This window comes from Mus musculus, chromosome 18, assembly GCF_000001635.26.
Source record: "Mus musculus strain C57BL/6J chromosome 18, GRCm38.p6 C57BL/6J".
Lineage (NCBI taxonomy): Eukaryota > Metazoa > Chordata > Mammalia > Rodentia > Muridae > Mus > Mus musculus.
The window spans coordinates 16,259,888-16,282,465 of record NC_000084.6 but is presented as its reverse complement, the minus strand read 5'-3'; the positions used below and the strand labels follow the sequence as shown (position 1 = coordinate 16,282,465).

At 36.3% G+C, this 22,578-nt stretch overlaps 1 pseudogene; it reads left to right on the top strand.

Moving 5' to 3' along the window:
- Positions 7,457–7,958, top strand: Gm7665 (predicted pseudogene 7665; annotated as a pseudogene).

Below are 22,578 nucleotides of genomic sequence, written 5' to 3'. Positions count from 1 at the left end.
ATGTGTAAATTATGAATAGCCTAGGCTATTCATACAGGCCTATATCTCACCTGATTAAAGTTGCCCGCAAATTACCATGATCACACTATTCTGGAAGTCCATTTCCTTCTGATCTTGAGGAATAAACATAATTCCAGAATAATCTACCTGACTGCTGCCAGCTAGATTTGACAAAAAGATAAATCCATATATAGGTCATTGAGTTCCTCAAGGAAACCGGTTAACCAAGTATGTTGGGCAGAGTTTTGGTGAGTAGCCAGAGTATCCCAGAAGGCAATACTAAGGCCTATCTGTGTGTAGCCTTGTTACAGACTTGGGGCATTCCACTCAGATAGTAATGTTGCATCTGCCAACCCAAGACAACATCATGGTCAACCTGAGCTGTGTGGCTCTGAGATTATTACTGAAGGCTCACTGTAGAATTCTGTATTTCAAGGATGCAGTGATTGCTCATGGGTAATAGAGTGAATTGGAGAATACCAGTATGTGTCCATTGTTGTTAGTCTCTAGTTCTACAGAAAGACTACTCAAAAGTATCACTATGAGTGCCAACTCTATGTTTCCCACATTAGAAAACAAACAATATAAAGGACTTAAGAAGAGATATGTGGTATGCTACAAGCCTTTAACCTGAGGTTTTGAATAGCTAATAATGTGCAAAAAATATAAACCAAATTTTGTGGATTTGATAAAAAAGACAAAGGCAGATCATAAGGGAACTCTGTGCCTCACAAGTGTTTGTAGAGATGACTCCCTAGTACTCAAGATACAACATGCTAAGAAAAGCAATTTAAAGCCATTTTAATAAATTTTATTATATTGTGTGTATAAAAGTCTTCCTTGCTAACAAAACCCATTCTTAACTCCTTCTCTTTTCAGATTTATTGATCTTCTAGATCTTGTGTTTTCATATTTAAAAATGAGAAAGCACTAAATCAGATTCCCAGAATTAATAATTTCAGAGCTAATCTGTATCCTCCTACAGCTCATCTAATCATTACTTGATCAAATCTAACTCCCACAGAGTTATTGTCTCATAGGAGTGAAAACACTAATGATTTTCTTTTCAAAGTGAACTCACTCATTAATGAATCAGGCTTTCACGTGAGAAGCACTTCTCACTGCCTTTCATGGTGTTTCTTTCTTGCTTTTTTTCTAAAGTCATTTATAAATAATGTGCAATGCTGTTTCACAACAGAGGGATGCTTACAACAAAGACGACAGAAGATTTAGAACACAATGTGCAATTACTAAAACAAAATAGATAATAGATATCGGTAAAGCAATTTACCATTATACAACTAGATCCATACTTGATAATAAAAAGGGGACAAATGAAACTCACTAATCAGAGGAAGGTGCAGGTTACTCATCAAAGGACTTAATAGCTGGTATTAGGCATCTCACATGCATTATCTAAATTACTTGCTTTAGTTTCAAGCTAAGTACATTTCACTTTAAGGAACAAACAACTTAAATCAATAAATATTTATTAGTGCCTATGATGCTCAGACAAGTCAGTAAGCTGAGTTAGGCAATATCACAATAGTTAGTCATACCCAATTTATTTAACAAAATAAACTGAACAGTTTACTTAATTACTGAAATATCTGTCTAGACTGCAGACTATTAGCTTTTAAGAACAACTTAAGAAGGCAGTCAATATTTGGATCAATATGATTAGACAAAATGATTTTTCCACTTTTTTAGTATTTTCTTAAGAGATGGAAAAAAAGGTAATATGAAAAATTAGAAATTGGCTGCCATTCAAAAATATAATATATGTTATATCAAAGAAATCTATCTATCTGTCTATCTATCTATCTATCTATCTATCTATCTATCTATCTATCTATCTATGCAGACTAAAGTCACTTAGGGTTTATATTAAAAAGAAAAAAGTTATAGCCAGGCAGTGGTGGCGCACGCCTTTAATCTCAGCACTTGGGAGGCAAAGGCAGGCGGATTTCTGAGTTTGAGGCCAGCCTGGTCTACAGAGTGAGTTCCAGGACAACCAGGGCTACACAGAGAAACCCTGTCTCTAAAAAAAAAAAAAATCAAAAAAAAAAAAGAAAGAAAGAAAAAGTTATAGATTTAGATATACATAAAGATGGCATTCATTCCCAAAATGTCACTGTATTACTTTTATCCTTCTGAAAATATAATAACTGAATGAGATTGCCTATTGAAGGGCAAATAGAATCATATTCTGAAGTGTCACAGAAAAGCATTGGATAAATATGCAAGTACCTCTGGGAAGGCAAAGAAACATGTGATTCAGTGCAAGGCATTAAATTTTTAATCAGCTCAGTCATATTGTCTTTTAAATTATTGCCACCCATGTTTGTAAGTGCTAAAAGAGAGTACAGTCCAAATTGGGTGACATTTTACAACCCAGCAGTAGTAGAACAATATTTTTGCAGGATTTCTTTTAATCAAATTCTTACCCCATCATTTAGAGAAGTAAGAAACAAAAAAAATAATTTTTCTCTGAAAAATAAAGTTTCTTCTTTAAGGGATTATCAGTAGTGACACCTGCCATTCACCAAGTCAGCCTCTTAGACATTTGTGAATATCACCATAGAATTTTGGGTAAAATACTGAACAAAATATTCCCATTTTACCAAGTAAGCAGATTTAGCCAAAGTGATTTAGGGATTTGACCTCAAATCATATTGTTAACTCATGAATGAAGTTTGATTAAAACGTAGAATTGGTCAGTTGTCATAGTTTATAAACTCTGTGTAAGATATTTTAAACTTTGTCTAAGATATTTAGGTAATTATAAGGGTTTACTTTGGCTATAGTTTGAGGGGAAACAGTCTGTTATGATGGGAAAGACATGGGAGCTGGTGACTCTAGGGTAAGTGGGGATTGTGTGGCAGGTGTTATTATACAACGCTGGCCATATAGAAGAAAGTTTGGACAGAACTGGGGCCAGATTAAAATCCATAAGCTTTGCCTCTATGGACCTATAAAGACTCTATAAAATTTCACTGTAGTAGCACCAGCTGGGGTCCAAAACCTCAAACACAAAAGCCTGTAGGAGACAGTTTACACACAAACTCTAATTGAACCCCTCTCCTAAGTATGCTAAAGGTTGAATGCAGAACTATCTTTTTCATGATTAATAATTAATTAATATGTTAAATAAAATTAATATGTTAAAATACAGAAGTACAACATTAAGATGAAGAGCTATGTCTCCAGGATTTGTTCCAGGTATCTGTGGAGCAACTGACTGACTTTGTATATATTTGGTTTTCAAAAAGATATGAAGAGATGGTTTATAACTTCTAGATGTTCCCAAAGAATGGCTTATACTGTTCTTGATCTAGTTCAACTTTCTGGAGCCTTTGTAACCAGACCAGAATCCTGTAGCTTACCCATATCCAGAAATGAACTGGTTAGTTAATGCCCAGATTCATGCCTGGTCTACCATCCTGCCTTGCATGGCTTCAACTAACCTTGAACAATAAGCCTTTTCCTTCTATGACTATTTTGTGTTAAAATTTGTATTTACGGTGTTTCTGTTTCTTTCCCAGAAGCATTAATGACTTTCCACTGAGTCTTTCCTATTCAATATCCAGTACTGAGGTTCTAAATGCATGTTTTAATTATGATTTGACTTGAATGTAATTATGCATATAATTATATATATGATATTTATGTATGATATGTAAAATGATCAAAGTCTGTTTGGGGCCATGGTATAGATATGACCTTGTTGTAGACATTGTAAAAAGCTCATGATTATAAAAATGTTATGATTATTTAAAAAATCACACAAATACTTCACTATCTTTCTTTAGAAACAAAAAAATTTCAAAGAATTAATATCGTATTTTTAAAAAACATGAGTCTAAAAAACCATAGTGATTCTCCTCTTTTGAATGGCCTTTTTTTGTGGCCCAAATACATAATAAACACTTAAGAACTGAAGATGCTATTCACTCAGATTACTCTGCCTTCCTTGTATTTTTGCTTGTGTTTTGAGACAGGGTATCAATTATATAGCTCTGGCTGTCTTGGAACTCACTATGGAGGACAAGCTGGCCCTGAATTCATTGGGACCCTCTGGCCTTTACTTCCTGAGTGTTGTGATTAAAGGTGTGCCACCACACCTGACTTACTTTTTCCTGGCATCCTTATATATTTTGTCTGAATTGCATACATACATGTGAATCCTTACTCACAGTCAGGACTGGAATTTTTCCAAACATGAAGAGGGAGATCAAAAAGATTAAAAATACATTATTTATGCCAATTAGACTTAATCTCAGTAGAGTCCCTACTCTTTATTGCGCATATACTTGCCTATTATTTGTATTTCAAAAATAACAGCCAAGTGTAACATAACATAGAATACCCAGCCCACTGAGAAATGGAATGAAAGCATTCTGATTTCATGTGACAGAACATGGCTGATCCAAGAAGTTTTCTGAATTCTTCTACATGCTGAAGAAAAAGCAAGCTTCTATGGTGCTCTCAGACCTCTCAGAGAGAGATTTTGACTATCGCCATCCCTCATAGTCTTCAAACATAGGCTTTTGGTATAATGCTGTGTCTGTTCAATGCTTTACATGAATTGACTGAGCACAGTAGAAGTTGGCAGATATTTACACCATGTACAGTCATTTCTAGAAAATATGGAAGTCAGGCAGACAGGTAAGCAGACATGCTGGCAGGCAGTAGGTGCTGTGAGGTTACTGGCACACTTGAAAGCTCACAGGTTAGCATTTTGTATAAGTTGGCAGGCATCAAAGCATCATTAATTATTCTATTCACTGTTGTTCTCCTTTGACAGTCCACCTCAAACCCCATGGGCAAATAGGGCGTCAAGCTAGATCGAATGTTCTCAGCTAAGGAAGAAGAACAAAGGGGAATGTAGAATGTATGCAGGTTTCAATACACCAAGGAACTTTGTAGTCCTCTTAAATTCCAAAGCACTTGAAAGGACCAAGGTTAAAATAGAACAGCCATTATCCCAAGGGCAAGGATAGCAGCCAAAATAGTCAGGGCCTTCTATACTTGGCTCAGGGAAGTAGGGCCAAGTCTATTCATATACCTGAGAGGAATTTGTTTCTTAAGTGCTCTCTCTCCAGGAATCCAAGCAAAATTACAAAAAGGGAGAAATCACCCTAGCTTTAGTCATGTTCAAGTAGGACTTTGTACCACAGTATCAGCATCTATGCACTTATAGGAAGTTACAGAAAAGATGGTTATGACTGTTGTTCAATAATTGTTTTGCTGATTGATTGATAGACTTATGAATTTATTTCTGGCACTGTGTGGAAGATGACAGGTCACTGTTATATGAACATAGAATGCAACCACAAAGTGCCTATCCTCCAGGGTATTATAAAATTAGCAACTTGGATTTGAAAGTATTTAGGAATATAGAGATTCCTTATACTGCTTTTAGTGTATGGTACTTGAAAGCGAGATCTGTGGCTAGGTGCTCAGGTTAAAAGTCATATTGCTACAGCTTCTGAAGACTTCAGAGAAGAACCTATGAATCTTCACTCAACAAGCAAGGTGTATCTCCCCCAGTTTGAATGTTTAGTGACCTTTTGTTTTCTGAAGCTGGATACACAATTCTCAATATAGTTTCTTGATTTTATCACCCTATATTTGTAAAACAAAACAAAACAAAACAAAACAAAACAGGGAGACAGTTTTAGGAATGTGATATTTATCTTTTTTGACATACCATCAATAAAAACACCATTATATCCAGTTTAGAGAGCATTCGGAATAAATGAACAAAGCAGTTTAGAGTCCAGTACTCAGTACAGTAGTGAGGCACAGCTCACAACAGTCTTACAATACACACTTTATAGATATACTCTTTTGTTGTTTTTGTTTTGTTTTTGTTTTGTGGGTTATAACTAATCAATGATGTCCCGTTGAATTATATAGATATTCTCTATACAATACTTTGATCAATAGAAATAAATTTAGTAATGATGCTATATAACATGACAAAGAAGATTGCTACAAACAACACAACAAAGACCTTTCAGTCTATATAGAAATGAAGATCAAAATTCAAAACAAAAGAAAGATTTCTTATAGTATGGTCAATTTGTTTTACTTCAAAAATATTCACAGGCTCTCAGGAGAATATCATCCATATTGTATAATTGACAGCCAGTGAAAGTCTGTGCTCTAGACTAGAATCTGTCTGTAAGGAATTCAAAACATTGATATCATGAAAAATGAACTAACAATTCTGGAAATTACCAGGCCTTAGGACTGATACGATTTGTTCTAATCATACTTTCATGATTAGAAGAAGAGTATTTCTGGTAGTCTATTTTTATTTTGTTCATACTTATTAATAATTTTACAAGACAACAGTGTAAAAAACAAATAATATACATAATGAAAGAAAAATATTCGTGATTATCAGAGACCCAAATGTACATATTATACAAAAATACACAAAGTTTACACCTTAAAGCAAGCAAGAAAAAAAGGCATTTACGCCTTGACATAATATTATTCTGTCCTACCTTAAAAGAAAAAGATATCTTGTAAAAAAGAGCTGAACAAAACTCATGCAAAGAAACAACTTCAATTTTGTTTTTATCTCAACTCATATTCTGAGTTATTAAGCAATATTAGAACTATTCTGCTTAAGTTCCAAGGAAGAAAAGATCTACCATAGGAGCTTGTGCTCAATATCTATAGGTATGAAAGCCAACAAAATCACTACTTTTATTTAACTTCCCTTAGAAATTACTTCAAGATGCATGGTAATCAAAGGACAGAAAACTCCAATGTAAAAACTTGAAAGACAGAGAATAAATTATTTTGTCATGAAAATCATTTAAATATAACCCATCTTTAAAAAATAATGTATTAAACGTCTTGGATTTAAATAGTGAAAGCAGGGTTGGGATACACTTTATCACTTCTGTGCTTGCCTGGAATGTGTATGCCCTAGCCTAAAACATGACTGTAGGAAACACACATGACTAAAAGACACTACATACAAGAACAATGTGGAAAAACTGTAAAAAAAAATCCTAAATGCTTAGTTTTACATTTGTTCAATCCAGCTTCATGTTGTTTTAGAGTGAATTGCATATATATGTATATGTATATATATACACATATATGTACATATATGTATATATATGTGTATGTGTCAAATTATGTATATATATATATATAATTTTGAATAATAAAATACATGATCTCTTTTAACCAAAAACCTATTTTAAAAAGACCTTATATTATAATTCAATTTCTAGTAAACAAACAAAAGTTGTAGTCTGCATAACAAAAATAACATTAATAAAAAACCAAACAAACAAAACTCCAAAAAGGATAAGTATAAAGAAAATAAGTTGCAAACAAAAATTTTAGAACTAACCTTTGATGTATTGAATACTAGCTTTCAGATAATTTAAATTGCTGAAACAAACATTAAGAAATTAATATTATGACTCCTGTCCCAGCCACCGTCAGCCACAGTCGCAGCCGGACCTCGCTCCTCAACTTGAAGCAAAAATGCCTACAGAGACTGAGAGATGCATTGAGTCCCTGATTGCTGTTTTCCAAAAGTACAGCGGGAAGGATGGAAACAACACTCAACTCTCCAAAACTGAATTCCTTTCCTTCATGAACACAGAGCTGGCTGCCTTCACAAAGAACCAGAAGGATCCTGATGTCCTTGACCGCATGATGAAGAAGCTGGACCTCAACTGTGATGGGCAGCTAGATTTCCAAGAGTTTCTCAACCTCATTGGCGGCTTAGCTATAGCATGCCATGATTCTTTCATCCAAACTTCCCAGAAGCGAATCTAATCCTCTCAGTTCCCATCCAACCACCAAGTCATCACCTCCCCCGACCCCATCCACACCTGCACTGAGCCCAGCACACCTACCACAACATGTATCCCACGCCTGCTGGCGAAAATAAAACAATGCCATTTTTTTTAAATGTAAAAAAAAAAAAGAAATTAATATTATTAATCATGGGATTTCAAAGAAAGTGAATCTGTAGTATGTACAGAGGTGGAGTATGGCTATAGGGACTGGCTTATCGTGAAAGATTGACAGAGATAGAGACTAAGCAGAGTAGATTGTATACAGTATACAAGGAAGGTGTACAGTTATAGGATGGCTTCATGATGCTGGAGGCTAAGAAGTCCAATGGAAGGTCATCTTCAGGCTGGAATTCGGGATGTCCAGGGATGTAGCTTTAAAGTTACAGAACACAAAATATCAAATTCAGTCTAAATCAAAAAAGTTCAACAATTCTGGAGCACCAGTGTCCAGTGGCAAAGGAAGGGGATGTCCAAGCTCCAAAAGAGTGAATTCACCTTTGCTTTGACTTTCTGTTTTATTCAAAATGTTAAGAGATTAGAGTGTGTGTGTTTGTGTGTGTGTGTGTGTGTGTGTGTGTGTGTGTGTGTGCGTGTGTGTGTATCACAAGGGAAGATCTTTACTGGGTCTACTAAATTTAAGGCCAAATCCTTCCAGAAATACTCCTAAAGATATTCTTTGGAATACTGTTTGACCAACTATCTGGGCATTTTTTTTTTTTTTGGTCTAGTTTAAGTGACACATAGATTCCAATGTGTGTGTGGTAGTTTGAATATGCGTGTCCCAAGGAATGGCACTATTTGGAGATGTGGCCTTGTTAAAGCAGTTGTTTGTGGCCTTGTTGAAGCAGTTGTGGCCTTGTTGGAGGAAGTGTGTCACTGTGGGTGTGGGCTTTAAAACCCTTATCTTAGCTGCCAGAAGGCCAATCCTCTCCTGTTTGCCTTTGGAGCAAGATGTTGAATTCTCAGCTCCTCCTGCACCATGCCTACCAGGGTGCTGCCATGCTCCTACCTTGATTATAATGGACTGATCCTCTAAACCTATAAACCAGCCCCAATTAAGTATTGTTCTTATAATAGGTGGTTTGATCATAGTATCTGTTCACAGCAGAAATAACGTAACTAAGACAATATGGTTCCTTATAAAAGGAACAATGTAAAGCTAAACAATATAAAATTTTAACTACATAAAAGTTGAAAAACTTACTAGCGAATATATAGAAAAAAATCCTAATAATTGGTTGTTTGCTATCTAGTTGGATAAAATCAATTGTGTTTAAGAGTGTAAGAATGTTTCTACATTTTGTACAACTGATTTTGGCATATGGGGAGGCCAGAGTGATAGAGTTTCCAGTACTTACCCTGCTCCAGGGAACAAATGTTGTTGGTCTCAAGGGAAAAAGAATTGTGATCAAGTGTTTATGTTGGTAGGAGTGGTGCAAAGATAAGAGATGGTAGGCTGATGAATATGACCAGCATGTATTTTATACATTTATGAAGTTGTCAAATAATAAATTAATAAAATAAAAGAAGAATAAAATATTTAGATAATATTTACTTTCTGATTCAACCTTTACATCAAAATAACTTCTAATGTATCACACTTAGCAACTGAGAACTGCTGAAAGACAGTAAAAATATTAGTTCATGATGTCAATTTTCTCTTTAAGGCATATGCATTTCAAATTATTTTAAAGAATTTATACACTGATATACAAACATACCCACAATGCACTGGGCATTTCATGCAGGGAGGTGGGAGGGAAACTTACCCACAGTGAATTTCCTAGCATCCTGTTGCCTACCATTCATTCCTTTTAAAAGCTACTTCTCTTAATTTAAACAGTCAAAAGACACGTTGACAGCTTTGTAAGCGATTTCTCTATAGAGATACGAATGGCATGCATTTTCTTCTTCCTGCCTATTTCTGCTTTTTAATAAGAACAAATGATTAAAAGGAAAGCTGTCATCAGCAGAGATACTGCACACCCCGAGACAACAAGAAGTGTTCATTATCTTTTATAAATAACACACTAGAAAAGGTACATTTTTACCACTGGGATTATTCCTATCATTATCAGGAGCAAAGAAGGGACAGTTTTGCTAAGTGAATTTTAATTCTCAGTGAACCAAGTAGATTAGATGGACAGGTGCAATTGACCATGTATTTCATCACTGCGGAGTGAAGAAGTCAGAGAAGAAGTACAGAATAAACAAGAATAAATTGTGAGACTTTGGCTCCCAAGACAGCAAAGCCCAAAGCTCACTTAATTTTCCAGAACAATAGAGTGTTATAGGATTTCGAGAAGTAAATCCCTATGTCCTTTAAGAAAGCTCTTCTGAGGAGGCAGGGCTCTGTGTTATAAATGACGCTATGTGACTAGTCTCTGAGAATATGCTTGCAGAGTGTGCTTCTGCACTGCCTGAATTTTGATGGTTCAAAGACTGTGGTTGGATTAACTCGCCAGCTTCTGTTTGTTTGTTTGTCTGTGTTGAATCTCTCAGCTCTGCATTCTGCTCCTGCCTGGTGATACACTTAACTGCTTAGAATGTGTCCTTCCGTTCTTTTAATCTTCGCAATTGTGTACAGTGTTATTGCTTGTCACTTTAAATATACTTTATTATACAATTTTTTTTGTATTTTCCTTTTCTCACTTGAAAACAACTCCTGGAAATTTCTCAAAGACAAATGGCTATAGTTCAGATTCATTCTTTTTAATAGCTGCATATTATTCCCTCTGGATATGTCTGGATTATTTAACCATTCTCCTTTGAATTGCTTTATTTCACTTGAGATTTTCTTTCTAGGAGATTTATTACAAAGAAGGAAGCTGGAGGGTCAAAATCTATACCAGTTATTAATTTTATGAAGTACTGCAAGTATGATTTCTAGAAAGTGTTAACACCTTATATTCTTAACCCAGGCAAGTGTCCTACCACCGACCCGTATCCTTAACTCTTTTTCATACTTCTTGTTTAGAGTTGGAACAAACATTTCCCAAGTAGACAAATGCTACTCTCAGCCTTAATGAGAGAATTTCTCTTTGCAATGAACTGAGCTGAATGCAGAGATCCCATGGCTGTTTGATGTACTGAGAGTAAGTGAAGACTGAGTGTTCAGCACTGGGCAGGGCATTAGTACTATCCTTTCTAAAGTGGGGGTTCCTTGCAGAAGATGGGGCAGATAGAATGTGGAGTCAAGAAGGACTGTGTGGTGAAGTCTTCTAGATAGGGTACAGCCAAGAGAATCATGACCTCACAGCAGCTGTGGCTGTCTGCAATGTTTTACACAACACTGGGCCTATCAACTGTCAACCATGAACTGAAGATGGGCTCATCAGATTCTATTCTGGACGTAGAACTATTGTCTATGAACTCATTTTTGGGGAGGGACAATGATCATCGTGACCTGTGTATGTGCAGAGAAGCCCACCATTCTCCAGCAGATAGCTCCAAACCTTTGATCAGAGATGAACCTGGTCAAGTTGAGTGGGTCTTAAAACACAAAACAAGAAATATCCCAAATACATGGATATAAGTAAGAACTTGCAAGGAGGAAAGGGTAATAGAGATGGGAGGATAATTAGAGAGTGATGTGACAGCATTCAGAATGGATGCTGTACATGTTAGAGAGGGTAGTGCAAATGCTGGTTAGTGTTGAGCACTCAGCTGCCACTTAGAACCTTGACTACCCATGAATTGGAATTCACTACAGTATGTGCATTTTGTATATGGATGAATTTTTCAAAGAACAATGAAAATTTCAAATAACAAGTTCAGTAAAAGTGATATATATATACACATATACATATTTATATGTGTGTATACATATATATGTATGTATACATACATATATGTATGTGTATATACTATATGTACACATATATATTATGCATATATACACAAATACACACACATACACACACACACACACACACACACACACATATATATATATATATATATATATATATATATATATATATATATATATATATATATACAGAGAGAGAGAGAGAGAGAGAGAGAGAGAGAGGAGAACAGAGTCTCACTAAGTTAGTTTTCCAGGCTGGCCTTGACATTTCTTTCAAACCCAAATAGACCTTCAACTTGGAATCCTTCTGCTCCAGGCTTCAACGAGATATAAATACAGTACTGAGCTATGAACCCCAGTTCAAAAAACTATTTTGAAAGGAGAGCTAAATCACAATGACACAGGGTTTTGGGTAATGACTCTTTCCTTTTATATAATCAAGATAGATATGCTAGTGAAAATACCATGTGACTAGGTAGAGGTTATTTGCAACTCAGTTTTGTTTTGGGATGGTGAATCAGTATGTGCTTCTGATATTAGTTAGATACACCTACTAATTGACTAGCAAATGTAACCTGTCAAGGATCAATGTTTGTGTCATGAAAGAAGAATCACAATTCATTTGGTTCTGTGCATCTGAGGTCAAACAGGAATGATTTTTTCCCCTATAAGTGCAGTTAACAAGGGTGGTACAGACAGGAATGCTGCTAGCTGTGCTCTGCTGTGACTACACCTAGTGAAACATAAACCATGCACACAGTGAGAGCCTGGGAAAAGGCTCCACTCTTAGTGACGAGGTGCAATGTCGGTTTGCTGAACCATTCTCTTAAAATCTGGTATTGAAGACTAATACAGAACTGACTGGGTTCATTATCTGTTCATACAAGTTCAGGGAGAATTCATTTTCATTTCATTTATAGTTCTTTATCTTTTGATAAGAAGTTGTCTTGATTCATCTTGAATAGTGTTGAAAACAGTAAACTCTGAAGATTTAAAAAGCATACTTTGCCAGGTCCCTTTTTCTATCATTTCCCCTTTCCTGACAGTATCATCTCTCACAGTTTAGTTAACTTCTGAAGTTTGTAATGGGTTATTCTGATAACAATTGGCACTCCTGGCTTACTCAGCCTTGACTGAGACTTGCCTCTGAGCTCTCCTGGCATTCTTGAAGATTAGAAACCTTTTTAGCCAGTGGGCACTTTTTGCTCACCTTTTTATTCAGCGCTCAACTCAGAATGAACTCTTCCTGTGTTTATATCACAGTAGGAAACAAGACTGTGTTCCAATCAGGAGGGTATTGTATTTCAAATTGGCATGTTATATTCACTTTAGTGAAGGAGTTATACTCACATCAGCAGGAGGATTTTGTTGACAGTCATTTCCCTCCAGAATTGTAAGCATTTTTGCATCGTGTTTTGTCCATACTCTTCATATTTGTTTTCTTTAAAATTTGATTCTTAAAGAAAGGGTTCCACTTGCCTATTATTTCCTAGGCAGATTGTATTGATCCCATTGCAAAAGGTGCTCAAGTGTGATACAAAAAGACTTTTGTGTGCAATGATCTATTATGGATATTCATCTAGCTTGCAGCAGTAGGGATCCACTTGTTGTAAAAACACTGAAGCACTTCTCAGCTGGTTATTCAACATCTTCCTATAAGCCCCTCTGACTCTTCCCCTTTGGTCTAGCCTTTCCCCAGGACAAATAGAGAACTGTCCTTGAACACCTCATATCCTGCAAAGCAGCACTTGGTCTGTCTTGTAGTGTCCTTTATTATCTACCGTTGCCATTGTTCAATTATTGATTTTTTTTTATTTCTACCTCTATTTATTTTTCTTTCATTTTATAGTTGATTAAGAACCTCACTAGAAAAATAAAATCCCAGAGAACTCCTCAAACCTTCCAGGAACAGTATGGAGTAAGCAAAGTGATTTTAGTTTCATACTTACAATTATAATAATGAATAAAATTCCCATATAAAAATACATTTTTATAAGTATCTTGTTCACAATACAGGTCATGTCTCCTATATATTCATTAGAAGGCACTGAGACAAATAGCCAAAGGCAACTCATGTTGTTGTTGTTGTTGTTGTTGTTGTTGTTGTTTGAGAGTTACAGGGAATACTGGCAAGGACTTAGGAATGTCATGCGAGGATAGAAATCCCCAAGAGAGGACACACTGACAATGTGACACTGAAGAGTTATCTCATAAGGGGACTCTGGAAACTGTTGAAACACAAGACACACACTTCAGATTCATTCAACTTGAGGGGAGAAGGGAGGAATTTATCCACCATTCTTGCCACTGGTGGAGGTTTGGTTCTGGCTAACCTCCATTCCTTAACATCTCTGCTCTGAGTCTAGAGCAGAGCTGTCTTCAGAAGCGGGGGTAACAGTGGTGCGTGGGCATCCTGTGTTCTGCAGTGACCTAACAAAGGACACACCCTGAGCAGTGAAAGCAGACAGTGCATTGCCTGCACCATTAAGCTCCATGTTGTCCAGCTCTGACACTGCTCTTGTAATGTCTTCTCCCTGCAGACTCATTTTGCTATAGAAAGAAACTATGTATGTTAGGCTTTAGAGAATGATAGAATTGGAAAAGTTCTTTTCTGAAAGGCCATGTTCCTTAAAATAAAAGGGCTTAGGAAATTTGAAGTGGTTGAGAATTCAAGTTCCCTTCCGGTTCCAAGCCTGCCTTCTAGGCTCATTCTCAGCAATATTTATTTCCATCTATGAAGCCACCCATGTGTTCAATTGATAACAGTTTATCCTTATCTCCCCAAAATTTAAAGATTCACTAAAGTGAGGAGAGTTTTCTCTTTTGTATAATCAAAATATAGACACTGGCGTGCCAGCGAGAAGTCACACTGATAAGTCATTTAAGAGTTGAAATCAAGGTCTTGGAGTTCAAGCAAGCATACTGCACAGCTACTATAAAAATCTGTTTGGATTTAGCTGATAATGATGCTCAAAGTAAATGTGCTCAGTGAAAGACACAAAGGATCAAAATCACTTCAATGCCCAGTGATAGCTACTGCCATAATTTGCCATGTTTACTTCCATCCTGTTCAATGCCTTCCTGCATTGCTAACATCATACATGCAAGCACAATTTTAGTTCTACGGTTGATGGATTAGTGGTCTGTAACCGTCAATGTGCATCAGAATCACATACGCACTTTGCTAAAGCAAGGATTGCTATGTCAGTCACAGCTTCAGATCTCACTCAGTAGTCTGGGATAGAATCTAAGAACTTCCAGCTTGGTGACTCTCACAAGCTTCCACACAATATTTGGTGTTGAAGATCACATTTACAAAATATCTGTTTACCAATGTTAATTTTGCATTTAAATTCTTTTGCATTTAAATTCAATTGGCAGTAGTATGACTGCCTTCTAGTGCAACTGGCTAGGGAGTGTCTAAAAGCCTGTGCTGGTATTTCTAACATTCTCCATGCTGACCATAAGCAGGATAAATTATGTTGCCCCCGATAGAGGGTTAATGGTCTTGGTCTTGACACACTGGAGACATGTCTGTGTCTAATGGGTGAAGTACACATACATATGATTATTTAGATGTGCCGTATATATATCCATACCTATCTAAAGAGAAGTGGAGAAGTGATAATAACTCCTTAATAACATGGGACCAATATCTGCACATTCATCTCAGTTTACTTAGGTATGCCTGTATATATATTTTTAGTTTTTGTGGATTTCAGATTATTTTATTATAATGACAGGCTGGGATAAAAAGGAAGAGATCTTTGTATTTTCATACTGATGCTCTAAAGATTTTCTCCAAATGATAGAAATTCCCATTTAAAGAGAAGTTACAGCTTCATTTGATGCTACAAGTATGGATGTCTTATTTGAAGAAGCATGCATGTTTGTTTCTGGTCTTGATATATTTAAGAGATATAATTAAAATGAATAATTTGCTATATAGTTCTCTTATGCTCGCTTTCAAAATATAGGTTACAAAATTCTTCAAACAATATGAGTTCTTTGATAATTACATAGATTTTACCTACGTAAATCCTAGGGATTTATTTATTTTTAATTTAAGAACCAGAATCCAATGATATAATTTAAATAGAAACAATAATTTTTATCTTCCTGAGTATTTCATGTAATTTTGTACTTTAGTTAGAAAATCCAAAAAGGGTTCATATTTATTTTTCTCTTCCTCAACACAGAAAGGAACCCACCATTACTTAAGAATTAGAGCCACTAGGTTTAATGACAATGGAGTAGAAGAATAGGGTTGCCATAGCTCTGATAAATACATTAAAAAAGGGAATTATGTCCTTGAGTTTAGCTATTACTAAATTACAAGTTTTAAAAATGCTCTTTACTGAAAAGCAGGCATTAAGAGCAATCTGATTTTGTGTTTATCTCTAAATGCACATTTATCATACAATGTACCATATTGAACAGTTCCATTCACTACCATACTGTCCACCTTTCAGTCTACGTGCACACATTAGATTCTCTCTCTCTCTCTCTCTCTCTCTCTCTCTCTCTCTCTCTCTCTCTCTCTCTCTCTCTCTCTCTCTTTCTCTGTGTGTGTGTGTGTGATTTTTCTGGGGTTCTTGAACCTAAATGTTAATAAAATCTGAGAAATTTTAACATACATTTTTCTAGCTTCAGTGATAACTAAAAGTATGCTAAATAATTACTGTTTTACTCATATGTTGCAGCTGATGAAAGCCTCTTTCAAGTATGACAGGTAGTTACTCTCTATTTAATGTTATAGTTTTAGTGTTTCCAAGTGTTTCTTGTTTTTTTCGGATGAACTGCATAGGGAATCCCCTTTGCATGGATCTAGCAGGTGGAAAAATAACAAATATAGTCTAACTTTCTGGAAGAACAGATGCTCTACAGAGACATTTAAGACACTTCTTTTGGCCAGCAGACTATCAGACCAAAGGAATGGGAAATTTCCCAGGAGTTTTCTTCTGGGGAAAGGAAGAGGTTGCAGTTCAGGGTTCAATTAGGAGGAACTTTCCTCGGAACAGAGACTTCACAAAGATATGATAAGTCACCATACTGATACAGAGTGGAACTGAGCCTGGGCCAGGACTGATTAGTCATTCATACCTCTTGCTCTTAATTCAAATCTGAAATGCAAGTTGGTAGAAGACAGATGTTTTAATTGCCTCTGCTGCATACAGCAGGCAAGCTGGCTTTCATGATTCTGGGATTTTCTTGTCACCTCCCTCACCACAGAAGCATGGGGATACCACATAAACACCACCCCATAGAAGCACTGGGATAGCACATAAACACCACCAGGCCCAACTTTAGTTGGATGATGAGGACTTGAACTCAAGGCCTCATGAAGGTGCCTGGTGTAGATTAAGCCTTTTTTAAGTCTTCTGTTGGGGAGGGGCTGATCTTATTTTATTTTATTTTTAGATTAATCTATTTTATGTGTATGTATATTTATATGTATGAGTATTTCATGTGCATGTATATTTTGTGTGTATAATATTTTGCTTACATTTGTGTCTGCATAACATATGTGTGCCTGATGCCTGTGGAGGTCAGAAGAGGCCACTGGATCACCCGGAACTGGATTTATGGATTATTTTGAGCCAACACATGGGCTCTACTAAACCCGGATTGCCTGCAAGAACAAGTGTTCTTAACTGTTGATCCACCTCCTCAGCCTCTCAGAAATTTTTAATGAAGAGATGGACACTTTCCGTGATGAATTGATGCATATATTCGAATGCCAGTGTTAGGATGAGTCAGCAAGGAAGTAGAAATGTAGTTTAATGATGATATTTAAAAAATATATGTGATATATTTATATACCATATGCACAAACAATATATATTACATAATATATATGATATATGTATACATACATATAAGCTGCAGTTCCCTTAAAGCATTACTGAGCAGTTCACAGCCAATTACTATTCTTAAATGTCAGTGAGAGGACGTGTAATGTTTTTAGCAAAAGCAAAGTGACTTTCTCATTTGAGCAGCCAATGGAATTCTATATCTAAGGGACTTTTGTCCCATAAATGCCAAAATGGATGTATTTGCATATGTTCTCTTTATGTATCAGGAAGTTGGAAATTCCTCATGATTTCAGGACAGTTCAAAAATTGCCTTTATAGTCTGGGTGTTTTTAAACTATTTGTGATTGTTTTAAAGTTTTATTCATCTGTAACTCTGATGAATAACTAATAAAATGAATTTTCATTTTTCTCAGTCATCTACGTGTGGTTAATTTAATACTAGTTACTTAAGACTTGAAATTTTATGTCATAGAATCTGATGAAAATGCCTAAACAAAGAATGTAAACACAATTATAATTGATAGTCCTGTAAAAGAAATATTATGTTTGAAAGCAAAGCATATCCAGTCTTGATGAGTGTGGTGGCACAAGCCTTTAATCCAAAGAATCAGGCACTTCTCTGTAGGTTTGAAGCCAATGTGAGTTTCAAGACAACCAAGACAGAGACTCTGTCTTAAAAATCAAATAATCAACTAACCAACCAACCAATCAAAATCCCAACCTTATGTGATGTCATTTAAATTATGAAAACTTTCTTATATTAAAAGTACCCCCCCCCTCCCGGACCTCATGTGTCTAGCTGCATATGTATCAGAAGATGGCCAAGTCAGCCATCATTGGGAAGAGAAGCCCATTGGTCTTGCAAGCGTTATATGCCTCAGTACGGGGGGGGGGGGGGGGGATGCCAGGGCCAAGAAGTGAGAGTGGATGGGTAGCAGAGTGGGGGGTTGTCTGGGGAACTTTTGGGATAGCATTTGAAATGTAAATGAGGAAAATACCTAATTAAAAAAATAAATAAATCAATTTGTAAAGATTTCCTCACCAGCAAAATAAATAAAGAACTTGAATGGACATATCAACAATCAAATACCCAGTAATTTCCTTTATGATTCTAATAAATAAGTGCCAGTTAAAAAAAAAAAAAGAATCTGAGGCAAGCAGTCAGCTAGCATTGCTTTATGCATCCTACCAGTAGGAAGAATGTCATAAGCACTAGTCAGAACAATTATCTGTACAAAAATGAGAAAACCTATACTGTGGAAACACGACCCTGTTGAATGCCAATGTTGCCATATTAATAAAAATAAAAGTGGACTTTTGTTACTTTAAAAAAGTATTACAGAATTAAAATAGTGTATACTTCTCTTTGCTTATAAACTAATTTGCCAATATTCCCCAGAAGGAACAGCCTCAGGCTTCTCTCACTGTGGGAAACATTTGATTATAGGTTAATACACTTTATTATGTACAAGCAACAACAATACTGTATGTACATTTTAGGAAATCAAGAAATTTCCCTACTTCCTTTATATAATTTTTGCATAAATTCAAATTTTAGAGTAATAATGATTATGTATGAATTATATATGAGCTCATATTGGATTGTTTTGGCATATTTTAAGATATAGTGGGATTGAATTAACTTTTTACTACAGAGTATATAATAAAACAATTGACATGATAATAAATATGATATAATTTTGTAGAGCTGTTTAATAACCCAGTGCTTGGTAACCAGCTTTTCAGCAATGATGTTTTCCTGTTTATTCTCCCAGATTCCCCCACAAAATGCCAACAAGAAGTCTATGAGTACATAGTATTCCAGGAAATGAAAATATCCATGCACTCCCTGCATTCTTGATTAAACCGATATTCTTGCTAATATTGGATAACCAAGGCTTACAACAAATTCAAATAAGTCATAGAAAAACAGAGAAAAGAAAATAGGTCTCCATTTTTTGTGACAGTACAAGAAGTAAAGCACTATGATTTGGAATGAGATGATTCATAGTGAAGGTCTCTGATTTCTCTTAAGAAAGCAAAGTTGCCCAAAGAGTATGCAACCATACATAATGGAAGAGAAGAGCATTGCATTTGGAAGTTTATATTTTCACAGAAGATAATAAACATGTTGGAAATTTTAAAAATTATTTATTTATTCTTTCTGTCACTCTGTTTCTCTCTCAGCTCCCCCACCCTCTGTATGATCATGTGTTGCTCAAACACCTTTGTGAAATCAGTTCTCTTCTTCCCCCGACGATGAGGCTGGGGATCCATGCAGGTCTCCAGGTTGGCACAGGAAGAGACTTACCTGTTGAACTTTTTGCCAGTTTCATGTTTCCCATATTCTTTTTAATGTCAGTCAGCTTAACATTAACTTTTCTTTTTTTAATATTTTTTATTGTGTATTTTCCTCAATTACATTTCCAATGCTAACCCAAAAGTCCCCCATACCCTCCCGCCCACTTCCCTACCCACCCATTCCCAATTTTTTGGCACTGGCTTTCCCCTGTACTGGGGCATATAAAGTTTGTGTGTCCAATGGGCCTCTCTTTCCAGTGATGGCCGACTAGGCCATCTTTTGATACATATGCAGCTAGAGTCAAGAGCTCCAGGGTACTGGTTAGTTCATAATGTTCCACCTATAGGATTGCAGATCCCTTTAGCTCCTTGGGTACTTTCTCTAGCTCCTCCTTTGGGATCCCTGTGATCCATCCAGTAGCTGACTGTGAGCATCCACTTCTGTGTTTCCTAGGCCCCGGCATAGTCTCACAAGAGACAGCTGTATCTGGGTCCTTTCAGCAAACGCTTGCTAGTGTATGCAATGGTGTCAGCGTTTGGAAGCTGATTATGGGATGGATCCCTGGATATGGCAGTCTCTAGATGGTCCATCCTTTCGTCACAGCTCCAAACTTTGTCTCTGTAACTCCTTCCATGGGTGTTTTTTTTCCCCAATTCTAAGAAGGGGCAAAGTGTCCACACTTTGGTCTTCGTTCTTCTTGAGTTTCATTCGTTTAGAAAAATGTATCTTATATCTTGGGTATCCTAAGTTTCTGGGCTAATATCCACTTATTAGTGAGTACATATTGTGTGAGTTCCTTTGTGATTGGGTTACCTCACTCAGGATGATGCCCTCCAGGTCCATCCATTTGGCTAGGAATTTCATAAATCCATTCTTTTTAATAGCTGAGTAGTACTCCATTGTGTAAATGTACCACATTTTCTGTATCCATTCCTCTGTTGAGGGACATCTGGGTTCTTTCCAGCTTCTGGCTATTATAAATAAGGCTGCTATGAACATAGTGGAGCATGTGTCCTTCTTATCGGTTGGGACATCTTCTGGATATATGCCCAGGAGAGGTATTGCTGCATCCTCTGGTAGTACTATGTCCAATTTTCTAAGGAACCGCCAGACTGATTTCCAGAGTGGTTGTACAAGCTTGCAATCCCACCAACAATGGAGGAGTGTTCCTCTTTCTCCACATCCTCGTCAACATCTGCTGTCACCTGAATTTTTGATCTTAACCATTCTGACTGGTGTGAGGTGGAATCTCAGGGTTGTTTTGATTTGCATTTCCCTGATGATTAAGGATGTTGAACATTTTTTCAGGTGCTTCTCTGCCATTCAGTATTCCTCAGGTGAGAATTCTTTGTTCAGTTCTGAGCCCCATATTTTAATGGGGTTATTTGATTTTCTGGAGTCCACCTTCTTGAGTTCTTTATATATATTCGATATTAGTCCCCTATCTGATTTAGGATAGGTAAATATCCTTTCCCAATCTGTTGGTGGCCTTTTTGTCTTATTGACAGTGTCTTTTGCCTTGCAGAAGCTTTGCAGTTTCATGAGGTCTCATTTGTCAGTTCTCGATCTTACAGCACAAGCCATTGCTGTTCTATTCAGGAACTTTTCCCCTGTGCCCATATCTTCAAGGCTTTTCCCCACTTTCTCCTCTATAAGTTTCAGTGTCTCTGGTTTTATGTGAAGTTCCTTGATCCACTTAGATTTGACCTTAGTACAAGGAGATAGGAATGGATGGATTCTCATTCTTCTACATGATAACAACCAGTTGTGCCAGCACCATTTGTTGAAAATGCTGTCTTTCTTCCACTGGATGGTTTTAGCTCCCTTGTCAAAGATCAAGTGACCATAGGTGTATGGGTTCATTTCTGGGTCTTCAATTCTATTCCATTAGTCTACTTGTCTGTCACTATACCAGTACCATGCAGTTTTGATCACAATTGCTCTAAAGCTTTAGGTCAGGCATGGTGATTCCACCAGATGTTCTTTATCCTTGAGAAGAGTTTTTGCTATCTTAGGTTTTTTGTTATTCCAGTTGATTTTGCAGATTGCTCTTTCTAATTCGTTGAAGAATTGAGTTGGAATTTTGATGGGGATTGCATTGAATCTGTAGATTGCTTTTGGCAAGATAGCCATTTTTACAATGTTGATCCTGCCAATCCATGAGCATGGGAGATCTTTCCATCTTCTGAGATCTTCTTTAATTTCTTTCTTCAGAGACTTGAAGTTCTTATCATACAGATCTTTCACTTCCTTAGTTAGAGTCACGCCAAGATATTTTATATTATTTGTGACTATTGAGAAGGGTGTTGTTTCCCTAATTTCTTTCTCAGCCTGTTTATCCTTTGTGTACAGAAAGGCCATTGACTTGTTTGAGTTAATTTTATAACATTAACTTTTCATAGCTAATAAAAATTTATCTTTTGAAAATTCAGTCCTAAAATGTTAGCATTCAGTATCCTAACACTGAATGGAGCATAGGTCCTAGGATGGAGGCAAACAATGAATTTCCATCATAGACGCCCCAATGATAATAAAGAGGAATGGATATCAAGACTTTCCCTAAGTGGAGTGAACCATACCTATGGCAATAAGAGATATTATACACTCAGAACCAAAACTAACAATTGAATGAATTAATCAAAAGATGAGAACCAAGTCTCTGAAAGGAAGCATTCTCCAAAGCATGGCTTTATTGGCACTGAGATGGTGTATGCCTGATAGAGATCTTACTTTCTTAATACAAAGGATGATTTACTTGGATCAATAAGTATACACATTTATGGAAATGATTTGAACAGCAATTCTGAA